At 46.0% G+C, this 18,945-nt stretch overlaps 1 protein-coding gene across 16 annotated transcripts in view; it reads right to left on the reverse strand.

Annotated features, from left to right (window-relative positions):
- The window catches only part of HHAT (hedgehog acyltransferase), a 300,160-nt gene that overhangs the window by 22,827 nt on the left and 258,388 nt on the right, over nucleotides 1-18,945 (reverse strand). The window lies entirely within an intron of this gene.

An 18,945-nucleotide genomic window follows, 5' to 3' on the forward strand; every position in this document is an offset into this window, starting at 1 on the left:
ACATAATGAATCTCAAATGTAAAACCAGGAGGGACAGAGCAACTTATTTAACAGTGTCCTTATAAGGTGCCATGGACTGAACTGGGTACCCACTCCTCCATGCATACGTTGAAGCCCTAACCTGCAGTGTGATGGTACCTGGAGGTGGGGCCTTTGGAAGGTAAACAGGTTGAGATAAGGTCATGAGGGTGGGGCTCTCAGGATGGGATTAGTGCCCTTACAAGAAGAGACACCAGGCAGCTATCTTCCTTTCTGTCTGCTCTATAAGGACACAGTGAGAAGGCCGCCATCTGTGAGTCAGGAAAAGGATCCTCACCAGGAACAAAATCCACTGGAACTTTGATCTTACAATTTCCAGCCTCCAGAACTGAGAGAGAGAAATGTCTGTGGTAATTTGTTATGGTGGCCCAAGCTAAGACATACAGATTGTGTGAAATGATGTAACAACCTGCACGGTGCCTGGCCCGTGGCAGGGCACTAAACAAAGGCGGTAGTGACAGTGTGAAGAGGGTACAGAAGTCTCTCTGCACCAACATGAGAGTGACAATGGGGAAAGCAAGCCCTGGTCTTCCTCTTAACTCTTGTTTTCAACTTGCTCCTTGGACTGGCTCGGCGCAGAATTGTTCCAGGCCCTGAAGGCAAGCGAAGTGAGGGTAGCAGAGGACCCCCAACAGCCTGGCTCTAGGGCCAGCCCTGCAGCCCCACCTCCCACCTGCCAGGCAGCCAGCACAGGAGCCTCCTATGGCTGCTGGAGCAAATTACCACAGACTTAGTGGCTTCAAAGAACAGAAATGTATTCTCTCACATTTTGGAGGCCAGAAGAACTTTTTCTCAAGTTCCTTAACTAATTACACCTGCAAAAACCCTATTTCCAAACAAAGTCACGTTCTGAAGTTCCAGGTACACATGTATTGGGGAGGGGCACTATTCAGCCCAGTACAGCCGGGTACTTTTTCAAGCTTCAAGATGGACCCATCCTGCCTAGAGACCCTCATCTCTGTGGCTCAGACCTAGATGCCAGGGGACCTGTCAACACCTGTTTCTCGGTCAGCTCAGGGAGCAGCAAGAGAGGACGGGGTTTTAGGTACAGGAAGCAGACCCAGACGTCAGCTGTGCTGAAGGTGAGGCATTAGCGGATGTTTGGTAAACACGGGCTGGCTGCGGGGGGTGGGAAAATGGGGGTGTTTCATTTACACAAATCCGGGCCTGGGGCGTCGCAGAGCCGGGCTTGACCCTGTGGGTGTCAAGGGACAGCCCTGTGAAGGCTTCTGCCCAGCACGCAGAACTGCAAGGACCAGCGACCCCAACGCTGCCCAGAGGGAGGCACGTACATGTTCAGTCTGGACCACAGCTGGATCCTGGCAATTGTCCCTGCCTGACTGCATGCCACGCAGGGAGGCACCTAGACAGCAGTGATCCTGGCTCTTCTAGGAGACCCTAGGAGGGCCTCCGTTTCTCCATATACACAATGGGAGATCAAAAATAAACAAAAGCATGTGAAAAAAAAATTAAGATCACAGATTTTGTGGCGCTTTTAAGAAGTGTTCAATGCAAAGGATTATCTGAGAATTCTCTCATGCACACATAGCTCATTGGTCTTTTTAACGCACAAGCTGTTTCTACAGACAGCAACCTCAAGTGGCTGCTAAGGACCCCTTCTTCTTTCCTGACCTCAAGAGTAAGATATATGATGACAAGGAAAAGACAGATGCCACAAGTCACCCTTCCACTGCCTTCAATCGTGAGCACTTGCTGGGTGCCTGGCCCTGCCCTGGACATCTTCCTCTGTGGTTGCCTGTAGATACAAGGTCTTCAACTGTGGCAGCTCCAAGTGCTGACGTGGCCCCAGCATGAGGGGATGCCTGGGGCAGTGCACCCTCTCCATCAGGGCTCAGTTAAGCACAGGATTATGAAATTGAAAAGAAACTGGGATGGTCTGTCATTCTGGCAACATTTTAACGGTTGCTGTGATGCACAGTCATCCAGGCTGGTCAGCCATTAACAAAAAAGATGGTGTCAAAAGGGTTCTGTCCTGCCAAATGAGCACTGACCTCATCCTGCGGTCCTCTCTCCCCCTGGCCTTTCCCCAGGAAGTTTCTCCTTCCATGCTGTCCCTTCTCACCAAGCTTTCCAGTCCTAAGTGTCCAGTAAACTCCCATTTCCCCACATCCTCAACCCCATGCAATGCATACACACACACACCTGTGCACACGTGCGTGCACACACTCCATTAATGTGGCTCATAAAGCCTGGTGGGCTGTGTTGTACTGGTCAAAGGAAAAGATCTTTCTTAAGAGGGTACTTTAGGCTGAAGCCCCCTGCACACTCTGCACATCCATAGTTAGGTCTCCAAAGTCAATGATGTATGTATCTTCCTGGTGGTAGGCTTTTGAAACCTGGACCTAACAAGATGCAAACAGGTGAACAGTTTTAACGGATGACAGCTAAGCAGCATCGACGATATTATGAAGAGGATGCTAGTGAGTCAGACAACAGTTGCAAAAGATCAGGGGACATCATTAATAGGACAGATTATCTGACAGACAGAGCTAAATGCATATAAGTAGGATGTACAGCAAAATGGATTCAGTTAGGAGGACCACTGTAGGTATGTAATAGATGGTGTTAATATACTGTGGGTGGTTGTATCATGATATTGTTAACAGGATATTGGTGAGCTGTATAATAACTAGAGCTAATGAGAAGCACGTAGGACACAGAGGGCACTGGCTATAGCAAATAGTGAGCCATGTAATTTTACTTGAGGTTATTATGGCTGAGCAATTCTCTGAGCAATTACACTAATATGAAAGGACTAGAAAGGCAGAGGCTCAGGATACTGAAGGAAGAGACCATTAGCATGCAGGGCCATGAGAAGTCAAAGGATATGTCAAATTGGCTTTCTGGAAAGTGAAGGGATAATCAGAACAAGAAGCAGGTCTAATGAAAAACTTTGTTTAAAAAGTAATGCTGTAGAGGGGAGGCACCAAGGTGGCAGCGTAGAGAGACTCACAGCTCACCTCTCCCACAAACACACCAAGAATTATATGTACAAACCCACTGAATCGCACAGAACACCTACTGAACTCTGGCAGAGTGTCTCTCGCTTCAAAATACAGGAGTCTCACAAAATTCGGTAAAAGGAAAAAAAATTAATTAGGGACCAGTCCCACTGGGAGGGAGTGGCAAAAAGACACCCTCACACTGGGACACCCCCTGCCAGCCAGAAGGTCAGCAGGGACAGAAGCGGAGCTTCTGAGGCTTGAGGAGAAAGTAGCAGAACCTGGGGGACACCAGAGCAGGTGGCTGACATTCCTGCAGCTAAGGCAGGGACAAAGGCAGCGTCAACAAAGAGTTCTTTGTAAGCCCGCATAACAAGTGACTGACAACACCACAGAGGGCACGTCCCAGTGGACATCTCCTACAGAAGTATACTCAGTGACTCTTCTCAGCTGAAGTGCTCCAACCCTGCCTAATCACACCACAGCTCAGAAACGGGTCTAGAAGCCTCTTTTCCAGCAACAGGGGAGCAGACCCAGCCCCTGTCAAGGCTGTGACAACTGGAGAACGAAAAAGGAGGCCCCGCTCAACAAGAATCAAGGCAGGCTCCGATCACCATAGCACCAACCATACCCCTAATCAAAGGGATAACAGCCAACACACACAGAAGACGTGGCAGCCATCCATACTGAGAACAGCCCTCGCAGCAAAACTATTAGACGCACGCAGTCTACACAGGAGCGCTCCCACTTTAAATAAAAACAAACAAAAATAAAACAGCCCTTCAAGACCACAGTAGATAACTGACACTCCTAAATCCACAGGTCCATATTACCGAACTGTTTTCAGCAATTTCATACAAAATTTTTTTATTGTTTTATGAAGATGTTTTGTTTCTCAAGAAAAATCATGACTTGTGAAGGGTAGAGAAAGAGGGACTTGTATCTTTTGACTGGTGGGAGAAGTTTTAGTAAATAAATAGTTTTTAAACAATTAATACTCTTTGTCTCATTATATATCCTGCCTTCCAGTTTGTATAAAATTTAAAAAGAAAAACAGCGTTTTGTATTTTCAGCATCAATTTTAAAATTAACATGAGAGTATATACGGATTCTTTTAATAAGGTTTAAGATATTTAATTTCAACTGACTTCTCAAACACCAAACAGCCTAGAAAGCAGTTGAAAAACATATTTAAAGTGTTCAGAGAAAACAACAGTCAACTAAGAATCCTAAATCCATCAAAGCTATCATTCAAAAAGTAAAGACAAAATAAAGACATTCCCAGATAAAGAAAACTGAGAGAATACACTGCTAGCAGACATACCTTATAAAAAATTCTGAGGCAGTTCTTAGGCTGGAAGCAAGTGACCTCAGGTGGTAATTGCAACCCATGTGAAAAAAAAAAAACTCAGTGCACAGGTGAAGGTAATTATGTGATTATAAAATAGAGTATTAATGTATATTTCTTCACCTTTCTTAACTGATTTGAAAACAACAACTGTCTAATAATAACAATAATCAGTATAGGTAGTTTATTAAATCCTCTTCTTTCTTTTCTATGTATCACTACTTCTCATTTGGATAAATTTATGGAAAGGATAAACTTAGTCAAGTTTATCATCTTCTGAAAATCAAACCAAGAAAACTCCCTTGATTCCATACTGTTACTGGTTACCTCTTTGACGTCTTCATCATGGAGGGAGTTAGTACAAGTAGTCCCTTCTTGCTTCCTCCACTCACTTCTCAGTCCACTTCAGTCAGCTTTTTGCTCACATCACCACCAAAACAGCTTCTAGACAACTTAGAATAAATGGACAAGTTTCTAGAAACATACAGTCCACCAAAACTGAATCAAGAAGAAATAGATCACTTTAACAGACCCATCACTAGAAGTGAAATAGAAGCAGCAATAAAAAAAACTTCCCTGCAAACAGAAGTCCAGGACCAGATGGCTTCACTGGGGAATTCTATCAAACATACTAAGAAGAGCTCATACCAGTCCTTCTCAAAATCTTCCAAAAGACTGAAGAGGAGGAAACACTCCCAAACTCATTCTATGAAGCCACCATCACCCTGATACCAAAACCAGACAAAGACACCACCAAAAAAGAAAATTACAGGCCAATTTCACTGATGAATATAGACGCAAAAATCCTCAACAAAATATTAGCAAACAGAATCCAACAGCACATAGAAAAGATCATATACCACAATCAAGTCGGATTCATCCCAGGGTCACAAGGATGGTTCAACAAACAGAAATCAATCAACGTGACTCACCACATCAATGAGAGAAAGAACAAAAATCACATGATCATCTCCATGGATGCAGAAAAAGCATTTGATAAAATTCAACACCCATTTATGATAGAAACTCTAACCCAAGTGGGTATAGAGGAAACATATCTCAACATAATAAAAGCTATTTATGACAAACCTACAGCCAGCATAATGCTCCATGGTGCAAAGTTGAAAGCCTTCCTGCTAAAATCTGGAACAAGGACAAGGATGCCCACTCTTACCCACTTCTATTCAATACAGTATTGGAAGTCCCAGCCATAGCAATTAGACAAGACTAAGAAATAAAAGGGATCCAAATTGGAAGAAAAACGGTAAAATTGTCATTATATGCAGATGACATTATACTATATATAGAAAACCCTAAAGGCTCCACACAAAAACTACTAGAGCTGATACAAGAATTTGGCAAGGTAGCAATTTATGGTGAAAAATACGAAAATGAATATATGTATATTTATGTATGACTGAAGCATTATGCTGTCCACCAGAAACTGATACAACACTGTAACTTGTCTATACGTCAATAAATACATATATACATTAAGAGAAAAGCAACATTGTACAGCATAATGTTTCAGTCATCCATATACATACATACATATATTCCTTTTCAGATTCTTTTTCATTACAGGTTACTACAAGATCCTGCATACAGTTCCCTGTGCTATACAGTAGAAACTTGTTGTTTCTCTATGTTATACATAGCAGTTAGTATCTACAAATCTCAAACTCCCAATTTATCCCTTCCCATCTCCTTCCCCCTACCCCGGTAACTGATGCAACACTGTAAACTGACTATTCAATAAGAAAAAAACTGCACACAAAAACAGACACTAAAATAATACTAACACTTAAAAAAAATAACATGTAAAGTGATGCAACCACTGTGGAAAATTGTATGGAGGTTCCTCAAAAAATCAAACATAAAATTATCACACGTATAGCCAAGAGAATTAAAAGCAACAATCAGAAGAGAGATTTGTACACCCATGTTCACAGCAGCACTACTGACAACAGCCAAAAGGTAGAAGCAACCCAGGTGTCCACTGAGAGATGAATGGACACACAAAGTGTGGTATTTACATAAAATGCACTCATCAGCCTTAAAAAGGAAATTCTGACAAATGCTATATGATGAACCTTGAAGACATTATGCTAAATGAGATGAGCCAGTCACCAAAGGGCAAATACTGTATGATTTCCACTTATATAAGGAACCTAGAGTAGTCAGCTTCAGAGACACACAGGAGAGTGGTGGTTGCCAGGGGCTGGGAGGAGTGGAGAGTTAGTATTCTTATATGGGTACAGAGTTTCAGTTTTGCAAAGTGAAAAAAGTTCTGGACATGGACGGTGGTGGTGGTTGCCCAGTGATGTGAATGTACTTAGCACCACAGAACTGTACATTTAAAATGGTTAAGATGGTAAAGTCTATGTCATATATAATTTACCACAATAAAAAATTATGCTAAGTGAAAGAAGCCATCAACAAACTCATACATGTAGTGTTATTCCATTTATATAAACTGCAGACTGATTTATGGTAACAACAAGCAGGTCGGTGGTTGCCTGGGGCTGGAGCCGAGGGAGAAATAAGATTACAAAGAGGCACTAGGAATCTTTGGGGTTGATGGAAATGTTTTGCATCTTGATTATAGGAATGTGTTTCAGGGTATATACAACTGGAAAATGCATTAAATGGATATATTTTCTGTGCATAATTTTTTTCTCAAAGTTGTCATAAAAAATATTTTAAGGTAATACTGGAACATTAGCAAAGCACAGAGGTGCAGCACTCCACCGCACTGTCCTTGGCTATATATGCCCCGAAGTATTCAAACAAAGGAAGCAGGAAGGTCCAATTCATTTTTCCTATGATGGCAGGTCTTCCGTCCCTCAGCTCCCTCGGGGCAGGAGGACTTGCCATGTGTGGGGCCGAGCACTGGGCTCCTGACCCTGCTTTCTCCCACTGTGGCCTCTGAGGAGGACGGCGACCAGAGGAATGCTCTTAACCATGCAGACACGTTCAGCAGCCGAATCAGCACAAACCCCTATCCGGGGAAGAGATCAATCCTTCCTAATGGGAGCAGAGTTAACTGAGCGACTGACTCGTACATGAGCTATCAATTACCCCATCAAAGGCCCGCCCTGCCGTCAGGCTGGGTGACCCTGCTGAGCCTGTGACTGCCATCCTGGTTCTACACGGGCTTTTTCAAAGCCCACATCCCACTGGTAACCATTTTTAGAAGAGAATGGCTGGTGACCAGCCTATGAACAAACTGTGCAGTGAAGCCCTCTTCTTACCCTTCCTTCCAGTCACCCAGCACTGACGTCCGTTCACAGGCGAGTAGTTTATGAAGAATATGCAATCTATTATGCAGTTTACAGAGAACACACAATCCTAGTGAATCCTCACAGCACCCTGAGGCAGAAATTGCTAACCTGTACTGATCTTCTTGCTTGAAGCTGTTCTGCCTCAAATGGGCCCAGAGTCCACATCCCAAGCTCACGGTGTCAGGTTGAATCCTACTCAGAGAACAGTCTGAAGGACTTCCGCCTGCCCTTCAGTTTTATCTACAATCATCTATTGTTTATCTACCATTAACAATGCCCTGGCTTCCTCCCTCCATCCACCCAGGCAAGTTTTCCAGCCAGAGGCTCTGACACCCTGTTGCTTGCTGTGCCTCCGGCTCATTCACTGCTCAGTCGTCACCTTGCTGGGTCACCATTTTCCTGAGGGTTGAAGAACACCGTGACCCTCTCAGCTTGGCTCCTAGGTCCCTACAGCTGGACAGATGGACTCTCACTTTCTGGTCCCATGAAGCAGCAATGTCACCCAGCGACTCACAGCCACTCTAAGAAGGGATAAGAGGAGATTCCCATCCCGAGAGCCATCTGGCTACAAAGGAAGCAAGTCTCACCTCCCCAGACAAACTCGCCTTGGCTGGAGCCTAGTCTGCAAATGTAAAGGATGTATCACGATCGTTAAGTGCCACCAACATATCCATCCATATCCCTGGGGATGCAGATGCATGTGTATATATATATATGTATAGACATACACACACAGACACATATATATAAAACAGCCCACATCACCATCCTGGTGAAGACCAATGTGAGGCTGATGAATTTCAAACCTCCACAGAGAGCTTTTGTGAGTGGGCAGGCTCGGAGGACATCCAATGGGGAAACGGAATGAAGAGCATCTAGGAGCTGCTGCAGAAGAGAGAGTCAGAGGACATGGTGACATGGATTTGGGGGGGCCAAAGAATATATTCCCTCTCACTGACCCAGAGCACTGCCTCAGACAGCACCTGCAGGGCTGACATCAGCTGGCGCACATCACAGAGACACCTTATATTAACAGACTAATATGTTACCCTACTAATTAGCAAAAGCCACGGTCCCAGCCTCCCTTCCAGACCTGTCCTCTGACACAACATAGAAAGGGGTGACACAGACTGTTGTGGCACTCAGCCACCATCTCTCTGAACTGATTAGTCTGTGCCCATGTCTTCCCGTTTGTTAGATATTTTGAATACCAGCCCCACATCCTATGTATATATTGCTTTGGTGGCATTTTCTACTCAGAGGCCAGTGGAGGTGGAGTGTTTTTTTCCTTAGAGAGCCAGCTCGTGCATTAGGCTCCAGCCCTAGGGCGTTGGCTCAGGATCTGAAAAGCACGACTCCCCAGCCCTGGCGCGCCCCGCACCACTCCACCAGCTCCACTACTGTCATTTCATTAATTATTCAGAATGACTGCATGCACTGCTGCCTTCGTTAAAATAGCCCTCTCCTGACAGCACTTTGGCAATCCTCAGATCTGATGGGGGGAGTGAGAAGGTGGCCTGGTAGCATTATTTAAGTCTATGTTCCCTCGTAGCCCCAGCCTGGCGGTATGGTGGAGCCATTCATCAAATGGTCCTGAGCCTGCAGACCTGCCTTCAGAGCTAAACTTAGAGCTTTAATCTTAATAAAGCTATAGAGCAGGAGCCTTTTCCCATCCAAGAGCCACCTTATCAAAGGATACACAGTAAGAGCAAAGCTGTCCAGGCTTCGAAGCCTGTAAACTGCTGGGTCGATGTTCAAACCCATGGGAATATAGACAGAAGGTCTCAACAGGTTTTTGCTACTTTAGGGTTAAAATAACAATTTCTTACCTTCATACAGTTTATAATCCCGGGCCTCAAACCCAGGTTTTGAGGCCTCAGTTTTTTTCAAAAAAAAAAAAATCCTGCAGAGCCTCTGACACAGGAGGTCCAGGTGGGCTTAAGATTTGCATTTCTTGCAAATCAAAACTACAATGAGGTATCACCTCACACCAGTCAGAATGGCCATCATTCAAAAATCCACAAATGACAAATGCTGGAGAGGCTGTGGAGAAAAGGGGAACCCTCCTTCACTGCTGGTGGGAATGCAGTTTGGTGCAGCCACTGTGGAAAACAGTATGGAGATTCCTCATAAGACTAGGAATAGACTTACCGTATGACCCAGGAATCCCACTCCTGGGCTTATACCCAGAAGGAACCCTACTTCAAAATGACACCTGCACCCCAATGTTCATAGCAGCACTATTTACAATAGCCAAGACATGGAAACAGCCTAAATGTCCATCAACAGATGACTGGATAAAGAAGATGTGGTATATTTATACAATGGAATACTATTCAGCCATAAAAACCGACAACATAATGCCATTTGCAGCAACATGGATGCTCCTGGAGAATGTCATTCTAAGTGAAGTAAGCCAGAAAGAGAAAGAAAAATACCATATGAGATCGCTCATATGTGGAATCTAAAAAAAAAAAAAGCATAAATACAAAACAGAAAAAGACTCAGACATAGAATACAAACTTGTGGTTGCCAACGGGGCAGAGGGTGGGAAGGGATAGACTGGGACTTCAAAATTGTAGAATAGATAAACAAGATTATACTGTATAGCACAGGGAAATATACACACAAGATTTTATGGTAGCTCACAGAGGAAAAAATGTGACAATGAATATATGTATGTTCATGTATAACTGAAAAATTGTGCTCTACACTAGAATTCGACACAACATTGTAAAATGATTATAAATCAATAAAAAAATGTAAAAAAAAGATTTGCATTTCTAACGCGATCCCCAGGGATGTGGATGCTGCTGGTCCAAGAGCATCCTTTCAGGGACTTTGGGGGAATCTGTAGGAAGCGGAGGGAAGAGCTTCCTGCTGCCAGTTGTTCACACACTGACTGGGCTCGCTCTCTCGGAGCAGAGGGGACGACGGACAAGTGCAGAGCGTTACAGGGCACCAGGCACTTTGCTGCGTGCGCCCCACATCCTCCCAGCCACCTCATCAGAGAGGTATTATTAGCCCTACTATGTGGAAAAGGAAACTAAGGCTCTAAGAAGTTAGAGCAACTCTCTCCAGGCCTGATGCTAACTGGTCATCAGGCCACACTTGGAACTCAGGGCTGTGTGGCTCCAAGTGCACTTGGCCACCCAAGCTCCAGAAGCAGCACCTGGCCTGGGGGCATGTGGGAGATGGCCTCACACCAGGGCCCTGCCTCCTAGCCAGGCACCTTTCCTTTAAATCCTCTGCCTCCGAATCTCCTTTCATCCCTCTCCCTACGGCGCTAAGGAAACAGGAAGGGGGAAGCAGCACGTCGTATTTTCAGGCATCATCCGTCACTAAGTTGCCCAGTCACCTCATCTCCAGGGTCCTCATTTTCTCCGTCTCTGTAATGGGGGACAAGAAAGCCCAGATGAACGTGTTTATACTCTGAGTTATGGCGACTGCCTGATTTAGACAAGGGCCACTGAGGAGCTGTTCCCAGTGTGTGGATGGTCCTTTATTAAAATTATCGAGAGCCGTACTTATTTAGCTCCAGCCATGGGCTGAGCCTCTGCAGGGCATCCAGCAGAGAGACACAGAGGAAGAGGTGCCTCTGCCCACCCTCAGGGGGCTCCCTGCCATCCCAAGCAAGAGTCATTTGCTGGGCACTGTGTGCACACTGCAGCTGGCACCGACAGCAGTCTCTAATAAATCACATTGTTCACAGTCAATTTCGCATCCTGACGAAGCCCACCTGTGCTGTATTTGTCACCCTTCCCCACCTCGCAGCACAAGCCCTGCCTGCAGGCGCTTACTGAAGCACGCACTCCATAAAGCAAAGTCATTTCATGTGAAATTGAGGAAGTGGGGAGGGCAAGCCAGAGCCACTTCTTACCCTGACAGCATGAGTAGAAGGCGGTGCTGAGAAATACGTATTTTCTCTCTCTAAGGCCAAATGGGTGGGGATGAGGGGGGCTTGCTTCCCAGAAAACTGTCCCTGCAGTTGATGCCACAGCCCAAACCCAGCTACTGGGGCCAGAGGCTGTGCATCTGGAACACACTTCCCAGCTGTTTCTCTTCCTTAATCTGTGTTTTTAATGCAGCCGAATCAGGGCTGCGGGTTCATCGTCTATTCACCAGCATGCTAGTAACACGGTGGATGCTGCCTAGCAAATGAGCGCATGGAAACCGCTTCCCGCAAACAAAGGATGGGAGCGGTGCGGGGCAGGCTCCCTGTCACACAGCCCTGACAACCACTCACCCGCCTGGGCATTAATGAAGCACCTACTAGGTGCCCAGCATTTAGACAGGTAGCCTTGATATGTGTCACTCGAGCAGTCTGAGCCTTCATCGAGAGGCCTGTGGGAAGATGCCCCGGAAGGCCAAGAGCACGCTTGGGGCCCCCCGACTCTCTCTCACGTTGAGATTCGGTTCCAAGTCCACAACCAAACACACAGATAACGGGAGGCTTGGGGAAAACACAGACGACAGAGGCGAGGTTCTTAAACATCTGGGTCAGCTGGGATGATGGGCTGACTCTACCAGGGTCATTTCACTATGATAAAAACGGCTGAGCTTAATGGTTTTTGTTTTGTTTTCTAATCCAACTACGCAAATATGGGACGGCGGAGGTCAGGGAACCCCGTCACGGGAGGAGTGGCTGACACACTTGGCAACGTTTATCCGGAAGGGCAGAGACTCTGGAGAAGAAAGAATAACTACCTACAAACAGAACAGACTACCCTTTGGAAGAGGGGTGAGAAGACATCTGTGCACCCCAGAGAGGAAGCCGGGCGTGGGGAGCACACTCTGGGGGCAGAGGAGCGCTCCGGCAGCTGGAGCCCTCCACCACTGGCATGCGCTCAGGCTTGAAGAAGGAAGCAGCCTATTCAAACCACAGTAGCACAGGACACCTAGGCAGTCCCGGGCACCAGGCGAAGGCAGCACAGCGAGCGGCCAACTGCAGTGCCGGGGAGCCTGGGGCCCTTCCCTGCTAAAGCAGCATCAGCACTTCCGTGGGATGGGGCAAGGGCTCTTGGGTCACTGTTCTGGGGAGAGAAAAGAAACACAGAAGACCCCATAGGGCTCTCCCATCAAACCCACACACCCTGGAGGCCCAGGGCTCTGCTGAGGGTGAGCAGGGGCACAGAGCAGCCCTGCACCACAACTGCTCTTCCTCTGAGGGAGTTAAGGTTTTGGGCCACGTGGGAGCATGGGGTAAGCACAGTCACCTGGCTGTGTTCAGTAGCCATGGTTACTGCTGCTGTCATCCTCAGGCCACATGGCAAGCAGGGGCTAGTGAGGGGAATGTGCATTCAGCCTGAGCGGAAGAGAAAGCACACATAGGTGAGTGTGGACGTGGGCAAGGCTGACCAATTCCAGGCACCGTGTTTTACAAGAGACATTGTCACACAGAAGCCACTTCGACGAGGGTTGAGAAGGGCTTCTCAGGGTGGGCATGCTGATAAGTCAACGTTTAGCCTGGAGAAAAGCCATGAGGCCACGTGGAAAGAGAATTAATTAGACTTATTCTCCATCACGCCAGGAGACAGAACTGGGGCCAAGAGATGGAAGTTAGAGGCAGATTTTTGCACAACTACCAAAAGGAGCCTGTAAATACACAGACTCCCCAGGGAGGGGCACCTGGATTCCCATCCCTGTCATCTTTCCTATTGATGGCTGCCTCTGAGGGGCGGCGGGACCCCTGCAAGGCCCCTTCCAGCTCTTCGAGATTACAGTCCCGTAAAATTCAAGTCCTCAAATCATCTTCTCTGCCCCCTGCCCAGGAAAGGTACAAAGACGGAAGTTAGGCTCAAAGACCACAGTGGCTAGAAGCAGGGAAGAGGGGGGCATCTCATCTGGACAGGGGACAGAAGGCAGTGTTCCAGCAAACTGTGGAAATGTCACAAAATACGGCAGATTTTTTAGTGAGGTGCTTATGAAAGTATTTACCTGACATGTAAAGTGACTCAGACACTTTTCTGGACTCAGGTTATGGAGAAAGACATTTTTGTGAAGGTCCCATTTCTGAAGGAACACTGTGTTCCCCTCAGGCTACTGATTCTGGCCAATGGCCCTGAGGGTGGGTCCGCCCAGGACAACAGGCAGTACTGCCAGATGCTCTGAGCCCAGGCTTGGATTTGGCACCCCCTGCCAAGGGTCCTTTCTGGCAACCCCGCTCACTTGGGCAGCCTGGATGTCCTGACCCCGTGCAAGCCTTTGCAAGGAGCAAACATTCAGCAATCTCACAGGGAGCTCACTTCCTCACCTGTCAATCTGCTCAGAATCAAACACATCGAACCAGTTTTCTACGGGGCAGAGAAGACAGAACAGGGCGCTGTTGAAGAGCAAGTCAAAGGCAGCCTGAACCTCTCAGGGATGTTAGGAACTAACTGACATTAGCTGTGGTGACCAGTAAGGTACTAGCACCCTTCCCTGCCTCCTCTGGGCTTCCTGCTCAGCCAGCAGCAGCGGTGGGAGGCTGGGGTCCTTCAGGGAAACTCCTCCCACCATTTACTCTCTTCCTGGTAGTCTTTACATGGGATTAACTGGTGGCCTCCAGGAAAGGGATCTCAGCTGCTGCAGCTCATGGCGTGGTTGTCTGTGAGCTCAGAGCGCACTATTACACTCAGGACTCCTTGTAGAGTTCCCAGATGCTCCCTCAGTGTGCGTCAACCCGGTGTGGAACCAGCCCTCGGAGTGCTTTCTCGGGTTCTTCTCAAGTGACAGGGCAGTGTCTACGAGAATCAGCTCTATGGCGTGGATCTGGACTTCCCCTGCATCCGACCAGTCAGTCTACCCAGTTCTTCCTAACTTGTGTTCCAGCAATGGAGCTTGAAGTGATGGCGGAAGAAGGAATTGTGGTGGTCCCCCCTCCCAATCCCAGTGACATCCCTAGGCTGCTGGCCCCTTTCACTGCAGAGGCTCCACCTCCCTCTCTGAGGGAAGCTGCCATGTGCTCAGTTTGGGAAGATTTGGCGCCATTCTTGCTGTAAGGGCTGGGAAAGATCTGATCTGAAGACAAATTAATTGTCCTTGTGACCCATCATTCAACACTTACTGAGTTCCGACCACACACAGGGCACTGGGGTAAGTGCTGGGGATACTGGAGAGATGAGAAGGCTGACGTGCAGTTACTGATACAGGAATTACACATAAAAAGTCACGATCTCAGGGTGTTTCCTGATGTGCAAGGAGCTTTTGCTGTGCACTACACATAATTTCAAGGACTGGGTAAAATGGTAGAGGAAGAATGAGCCCCGGGGCTCCAAGAGCTCATTCCGGAGAAGGAGGACCCAGGGCACTGGGAGCCTGGCCGGGGAGGACGCAGGAGCAGATGGGGCCTGACTCGACCATCACCAGTGCATGAGCCGGGGGGGCCAGTCACGGCCAGCTATTCCACCCTTGTAAGTGCATACCTTCCAGTAACCTCCATCCTCTGGACAAACCCTCCCTCAGGGGAAGAAGGCCTGCCCTCCAGTGAGACTCATGTGCCCCCCAACAAGACTTAGGATGGATTGTGCAACACCCCCCCCAATTTTAAGCTGTTTGTTTTTTGACCAGGTAATGCACAATGTAAAATTGAAACGTACCAAAGAGTAAGCACGGAAAAGTAAATCTCCGTCTCCCGACCCCCATGTCCAGTTCACCGAAGTTCTGTCCCTAGAAGCATCTGTTTCCAGTTCCTTGTTTATATTCCCAGAGATATTCTATGCACACAGAAGCATAAATACATATATATATATATATATATATCCATACACACACATATACACATATGTACACACACATATATATTTAACATGGGCCAAGGGTGCTGAGTCAGTGGGGAGCCGGCCACAGGCAGGGACAGGTCAGGTGACAAGGTGCTGGGTCGGGAGCAGTCACCATGAGCACCCCAGAGGTCCCCATGCTGGGATCCACATCCCAAGAACACAGCAGGCACTGGGTTCCGCCCCCTGTGGCAGCTCGGTGTTCCACAGTTTCTGAATCTTTATTAAGTGAAGAAATCAAGACAAACTTCTTTACTACTGGTGTTGTAATCTCTGCAGGAGTTCTCAGTGAGCCAGGCAGGAAAGGCTGCACACTTGCGTTCTCACTCTGTATGGCCCTGCAGCCAGAGAGCTGGGCAAGACTTGATTTGCCTGCCTGCCCTCCCTCCCTCCCTCCTTTTCTTCCTTCTTTCCCTCTCTCTGCTCCCTTCCTTTCATTCATCTCCCTCCCCACCCCTTTTCCTTCTATCCATCCTGTCCACTGCCCACTTAATACTGAATTGTGGGGCAGACAAGGCTTTACTCCCTAAGCTTTCTCTCATGCAAATCTCCCAGGTGTAGCTGGGTGACTGATGTGTATCTAGATAGCATTTATTTCAGTTACTAATCCCACCCCCATCCTTGACAATTAGATCTTCCTTCAGCTCTGAACCAGTCACGATGGATGGAAGCAAGGATTATGCTAATTAGCCTCAGCCACATCATGCAACAGGCCTTGGGCCAGGGCTCTGGGCTGCTTGTGAACATCCCATCTCCTGCTCTATTAGCCCCTTCTCAGTTTCCCAACCAAACCCTAGCCAAGAGGCCACCAGAGGCAAGTCCAGATGCCTGCTTTATTACTGTGAAGCCCGAGTTTCCTATGCTCCTCTCAGAATGATCCAGGGCTGATCACTAAGCTTTTTTCCTTCCTCAATTCTGAGCAATTCTTACTGGAATGGGGGAGGAGGAGAAGAAGGGGAAGAACAGACTCCTTCCTGCTTCCAGTTCTTGTCAGTATCTCTCCAGCACAAGAAGGCAGCAGTGGTTCCAAATTCCAGCTTCTACTAACACTTTTCAACCTCAGCAGCACCTGCCTCCCTGAAGATCTAAGAACCAGCCACACAGCACCCCCTGGTCTGAGATTCAAGCATAAGCCAGAGGGCACCCCTCAGAGATCTGAGCACCAGCTACCAGGGGCCTCTTCTTTGAGCTCCCAGATTCTAGTGATGCCACCTCTTCCTTTGTATTTCCCCAGCCCCAGACCTGGTAACTGCTTCTTACAGGTGCTAGTATCTGGGTTACTTCAGCGTCCCCTTCTGCTCTTTCAACCTTCTAATATTTGTGTAATTCCCTGTATTAAATCCCTCTGTTTGAAATACCTAGCATGATCTCTGTTTTCCCGTAGACCTTGACCCTGTGCATCACTTAACTCCCAATTTTAGCCCAGAGCCTGATGAGTGTCCTCAGTGGTAGCACAAGGCTTAGGGAAGGAGAGGCAATAATTATGTGAAGTCTGGAGAGTTGAATGGAGGAGACTGCCATGCACAAAGGAGGGGCCCAGGACTTCGGGGGTTCATTCACCCTTTACAGAGGATCAGCTGGAGGGGTTCTCATCACAGTGCTCTTTCTCCCGTAGCCAGAATCATGATCTATTTTTCCTTTTAATTATTCCAGGCTCCATTGTGAGCTGGTTCCTCTCTCTCCCCAGAGATAAAATTGTATAGCTCTCAGGACACAGTTATCCAAGGCTTCCCAACATAACATTTAATTAGTAAAAAATTCATATAGTAATTATCTTCTTTCTCTTTCTGAATTTATGAGAATAAGTTAAAGAAACTATATTTGGTCCTCCTGGACAAACTAGAGAAGGAGTGTGCCGTGAAGCAAATAAGTTAGTAATAATAAGTAGGCTTGCCCAGTGCTCACATATCTCCGGTTCATTCCCTACCTTCTCCACTACCTTATAAGGAGTGAGAGGTTCAACGGCTTATCTTGTTTAAATTAGAAGCTTTACAGGAATATCCAGCTGATCTAGAGATCAAAAGTGCCTTTTGTCCAGAAACAAAAGCAAAAACGAACACATGGGACCTAATCAAACTTAAAAGCTCTTGCACAGCAAAGGAAACCATCAACAAAATGAAAAGACAACGTACGAACTGGGAGAAAATATTTGCAAATGATGTAACCGACAAGAAGCTAATTTCCAAAATACACAAACAGCTCATACAACTCAATTCAAAAAAAAAAAAAAACCCAATCAAAAAATGGGCAGAAGGCTTAAATAGACATCTCTCCAAAAAAGACATCCAGATGGCCAGCAGGCACATGAAAAGATGCTCAACATCACTAATTATTAGAGAAATGCAAATGAAAACCATAATGAGGTATCACCTCATACCGGTCAGAATGCCTACTATCAAAAAGTCTATAAATAATAAATGCTGGAGAGAGTGTGGAGAAAAGGGTATCCTCCTATGCTGTTGGTAGGAATGTAAATTAGTGCAGCCACTATGGAAAACAACATAGTGATTCCTTAAAAAATGAAAAATAGAGCTACCATATGATCCAGAATTCCCACTTCTGGCCATATATCTGGAAAAGATGAAAATTCTGATTCAAAAAAATACATGCACCCCAATGTTCACAGCAGCACTATTTACAATGGCCAAGACATGGAAACAACACAAGTGCCCATCAACTGACAATTGGTTTAAGAAGATGTGGTATATTTACAGATACAGTGGAATGTTACTCATCTATAAAACAAAGAATGAAATACTGCCATTTGCAGCAACATGGTTAGACCTAGAGATTATCATACTAAGTGAAGTAAGTCAGACAAAGGTAAATATATCACTTATACGTGGAATCTAAAAAATAATAAAAAATAATACAAATGAATCTATATACAAAACAGAAATAGACTCACAGACATAGAAAACAAACTTATGGTTACCAAAGGGGAAAGTGATGGGAGGCAGGGATAAATTAGGAGTATGGGATTAACAGATACAAACTACTACACATAAAATAGATAAGCAACAAGGATTTACACATGGAACTATATTCAATATCTTATAATAGCCTATAATGGAAAATAATTTAAATATATATATATATATATATATATATATATATATGAATCACTTTGTTGTACAACTGAAACTAACACAGTATTTGTAAATCAACTATACTCCAATTAAAAAAAAATACCTTTTGTTCAAGAGCTTGTAAACATTCTAATAAGTCTGAGTTGTAGCTGAATCCCCTTAAATATATTTATAGTTGGCTAAATTTCAAAGCTGTGAATAAAAGGCCTTTGTATTATATTTGCCCTTTGAATAAAAAGAAAAAATAATCAGACTATGCGCTCTCCTTTGTTAAGCCCAAGAAGGCACCTGTAGTCCAACTCTTTTACGGAATCTTTAAAAATAAATTAAAAAAAAAATCCTCTCTACCTCTGAACTCTCTCTTGGATGAGGAAGCACAAAGCAGAAAGGAATAATATTATCTGCCAATTTCAGGAGCCAGAACTCTCAGCCCCAGAAAAGAGCCCTGCCCTTGGGCTCAGGAGT

The sequence above is a fragment of the Camelus bactrianus genome, chromosome 23, assembly GCF_048773025.1.
Source record: "Camelus bactrianus isolate YW-2024 breed Bactrian camel chromosome 23, ASM4877302v1, whole genome shotgun sequence".
In the NCBI taxonomy this organism is placed as follows: Eukaryota; Metazoa; Chordata; class Mammalia; order Artiodactyla; family Camelidae; genus Camelus; species Camelus bactrianus.